Source organism: Mizuhopecten yessoensis, unplaced genomic scaffold (assembly GCF_002113885.1).
Source record: "Mizuhopecten yessoensis strain PY_sf001 unplaced genomic scaffold, ASM211388v2 scaffold10393, whole genome shotgun sequence".
In the NCBI taxonomy this organism is placed as follows: domain Eukaryota; kingdom Metazoa; phylum Mollusca; class Bivalvia; order Pectinida; family Pectinidae; genus Mizuhopecten; species Mizuhopecten yessoensis.
In genome coordinates, this window is record NW_018408524.1 from 113,482 (window position 1) to 118,135 (window position 4,654).

The 4,654-nt window shown below is 32.8% G+C and overlaps 1 protein-coding gene across 1 annotated transcript in view; it reads right to left on the minus strand.

Moving 5' to 3' along the window:
- Positions 1–4,654, minus strand: part of LOC110460420 — a 17,387-nt gene that overhangs the window by 8,407 nt on the left and 4,326 nt on the right. The gene's annotated exons all lie outside the window — the stretch shown is intronic.

A 4,654-nucleotide genomic window follows, 5' to 3' on the forward strand; every position in this document is an offset into this window, starting at 1 on the left:
TGTTTACCTGTAGAAAAGTTAGTATAGATACCTACGGTGTGTTGGCTCATTCCCCGAACACCAACTCTGGAAAATTGACAGGAATGTGTTTATATAGAAAATCCTTTGACGTTTAGTTATAGCCTGTTTTAACTAAGAATGTCAACTCACTTTTTAGATATGATACTAAAGTCAATGCTAGTTTCAAGTCCATATATAAAGTTTTTCAAATCAATCATTTTGAGTCCACCCTCACTATAGTCTCAAACAATTGTTGAGCGTTTTATTCTATCAATAGGTGATTGCCAGGAAAAAAAAAATTTTTTTTTTTTTGTTCAATGATTGAATTATGTCTTTACTTGGAGTAGGGAAAGATATAAACAGGTGATTATTTTTTGCAATGATAAGAGATTTAAGAACAGTTATTCTCCCTATAGGTGTTAAATTTTTTTTTGACTATTGATGTAACTTGCAACCTATATTACTAATAATTTTGTTGAATTTTACAGTAACCATGTCTTCTAAATTGACAGAGAAATCAATCCCAAGTAAGGTAAATTTGGTTGTTCCCCATTTTAGTTTCCACCTTAGATGATATACATCAGCACTAATTTTGTTCTTACCTATCCAAATAACATTTGTTTTTTCAGTATTTACTTTTAACCCTGATATTTTAGCATATTTATCTAGCATATTTATAGACTTTATGAATAAAATAAAGGAGGTGTCATCAATGAACTGTGTTCTTTGTTATTTATGTTTATGCCCTTAAAGGGTTTTTTGGTTTTTTTTTACCATGATAGCTAATATTTTACCTACCAAAAGAAATAAGTAAGATGATACTTTTTATGTCTACAAAGTTGAATAAAAACCAATCCGTATGATAGCCGAGGAAGTATTTGTATTCATAACAGATAATAATATCAAACTGAAGTCACACAAATTAAACACAAAGAGTAAAATATGTAAAGGTTATTGCATGGTTTTCGAGTAACAGGGGGTGTAATAAGTCCCGAGTGACGAGAAATCATGCAATAATTGGCTTACTGCATGCTTCCCAACTCGAACAAAACAGTAAAATTGAGTAAAAAATATTCACTTGGACAATCTTTTTACCTACCCTACACTGCAGATAATCAACATGTACCTGTCTGAGTGAGTACTAATCAGAACCAGGTAAGTTTGTCTTTATTCTCAATAGCCCAGTCTGAGTGTATCCTTCATAATGGATACAAGATCTTTTTTGAATTACTATCCAGCTCCAGTGTCAGGGAAAGCAAGGAGTGTTTGTTCAACAATTAGAACAAAATACGGGAAACAATGTTGAATTTCTGACTTCATTTTCAGTTTAATTTTCAAGATGTGGCAAAGGTTCAGGATATTGTAACCATTATCATACATATAATGTAAGGGTTTATCAATCCCTAAGGAATTCCAGTTCTTTCAATGAATAGTATATTTGAATGTGCTATTTTGTAAAAAGAAACAGCTCCTAAAGATTATAATCTTTTCCATGAAATGCTTATCCTATCGCGTGATAAGGAAATCAATAACGCTGCCAACTCAATAATTTTTATTGTTTGTTTTTCAATCATGAAATTACCATTTTTAACTCTTTTTTTTCTTATTTTAAATGTGTCCACCTAGTTTATCCTTTCCACTGTACACTCGTTACTAACTTATTGATCATCTCCACTTTCTTAGAGCTTTTGTGACCACAGTCCACGGGGCACACCCCCTATCGTGGTCATGAAATCATGATTGGCCATGAAAGGGAATTATGTGTGCAGTGGACTGTGGTAGCAAGTGATTTATTGCCTAAAGTTTTCCATTGAGATATGTTGGAAGTATGCAGTTAGATTATTCTCTAAATGTTTATCATCATTTTGCAATTATTAGCAGTAATTGATTATCTGATTAGTTATCAGAAGTTAATTTGGCTGTGCAATGTACCTGTACACCATTTCTGCAATAGACTATAACTCATTATCGTCACAACTGACCACCTATGTAAACATGTGATTTAAGCAGAGCTGGTGTTCAGGGAAGAACCCATGTGTGCTCTCCTTTCTCCCACTTTAAAAAAAAATGCATAGAGGCAGCAATGTTGCGATAGCAGTTATAGTCTGTTTCATATATATTTGACCTGGTTTCTACCTGAGTTCTCCCACATTACCTGTATCATATATACAGTACTGTCATATACATGTAGCTTTTTTATGGTCTATTTTCATGATTTTAGCCATTTTTGTCATATCATATACCTTTTTCATTAGCTAGATCTATACAAAACAGTAACGTGAAATCCACAGATATTTTATGTATTTTATATACTTAATAATATACATATAGATGATAATGCTTTGAAAATTTAAGTAAATTTTTAATTTTTAAATTTAGATATCAATTGATTTGATTCAGGGTGAAGCAACTTAATATTGGAGCATTATTTTCAGAGAATCCTTTTTGCCAATAAATGCGTCTTCAGTGTAATTATTAATAACTAAGTATCACTCATTAGATTATTTTCCCCTAAGGCATAATCATTATCATAAAGATTCTTTACACTACTCAAGACCAAGATGACAGAACTCAACGGCCAACTCAATCACACCACAGTTTCCTGGACTTTGAGGCTGTTGCCCAGATCGCCATCCGCGCAGTGTTTCCAGTTGTGAGTTTTAAGGGCTGGTTATTCCACTATACACAGTGTGTTTGGAGGAAAGTCCAGTAGACCGGACTCCAACAACTCTACGCCAACAACGATGATGTCCGACCAATTGTACGGCGTGCCGCTGTACTACCCCTTGTTCCGTTAGACCGTGTAGAAGATGTCTGGTTCAAATCGCTGGAGGACATAGACGATGCTGATGTTCCATAAGACACCACTTCATTTACAGATTACGTTGTGACACAGTGGATTGACTGAGATCAACAACTCTGGAACCACTTTGAGACCGAGGGACCCATAACAACCAACCGCATAGAGGGATGGCACAGCAAACTGAAGAAGAAAGTGGAACACGCCCACCCCAACATCTACAGCATCATCCGCGTCTTCCACGAAATGCAAGCCATCAACGAGATAACGCGCATCCAACACGCAGCAGGGGGACAACTCAGACCAAGAGCAAAACGCTAACGTAACAACGACAGCCGCCTTAACCAACGAAAGGAGCGCTTGGAGAATGGTACAACAGATGTAATCCAGTACGCCGACACAGCATCCCATATTTTGTATTTAGAATGACATTGTGATAAATGTGCTCGTTATGGAATTTTTATTTGTTGCTTTGCTAGGTTTCCTTAAAATTATGAACTTTTCAGTATCTGTGCTTTTTATGGACTCTCCAATATTTCACCTTTAGTAAGTTAGTGCTATTATATTAGTTTTATATCATGTATCTTTGTGTATGTATGCATTTTTTGAATATGATTAATTTGATCAATCAGTGCTAAGAATTCCATGTGTACATGTAATTAATTTTGTTTTATTTATTTTCATTCACAGCTTTGCATATGTTTTTGCATATACATGATATCTGTCTGATTATATTTGTCATAAATATTTTGCTAACTTTAGTTCTATTTTATGAAATATGTATATAACAAACATGTTAATGTATAGTAAAAATGTATAATATTGGTTTAATATGAAGGTAATAAAAACAGGTTTTCAGTTAATGTATTTTGATGTGTTTTATTAAGTAATAACTGGAATCTTGTATATATTTATTCATAATTCCAGTAAATATTACGAAATCCAGGAAATATATTCGTTAAATATTCCTATAGCTAACACAGTATTTCCTATTGGTGAACAGGTAAATACAGGTAAAAATCTACCTGTATTATACCAGAACAGACTATAATGACACCTCTATTGTTTTCCAGTGTTTATATAATTCCTTTGATCAGAAAAAAAGTGGTAGTAAGGAGAACAAACCGATTAAGTGCTTATAATGTATATTATTGTTTCTTTCTGTTTGAAAGGCATCATCGTGCATGTAGAAAACTCTTGTAAATAAGAAAAATAATGTGTACTAAATATACAGTGTATGCATTTTTTTCATTCATGATATGCACATCTGGTATTGATAAGATTGTCTTTAACGATCATACACATGTAGGTATGGTTTGTTCTCCTTTCTCCGACTTATTTTCTGATCAAAGGAATTAATATACATTATAAGTACTCAATCATATATACTAACTCCCGTAACAATATACACGTACAATGTAGACCTAAACAAGAATCAACTACATGTTCATAAGTAAATGAAAGATGTATAACAACAAAATAATTATTTATCTGTAAATGAACTTTTTATGAATAGACATGGAATAACATGTTAACACTTCAAATTCCGATGCATTATTTGCATGTACTAATAATTAAGCATGTTATCGGTTTCCAAATCCTACGAAAAATCTAAAAGGGTATGTAAGTATTAAAGATGAAATAAAAAATAGAAATAGAGGTACTGGATCCATAACACAGGAGTCTGACATTATTTCTGTTTTTTTTATTATGAGACCTATTAATTATAACGTTTCTCGTTGGACGAGCGAACGAGTACCGGTCTGTAGATTGTTATAGAATATTTCCCAAATTTATACAAAATAAATTTCATATATTTTGTTTCTGTATTGTTTAGACTAGGTTATAAACTAG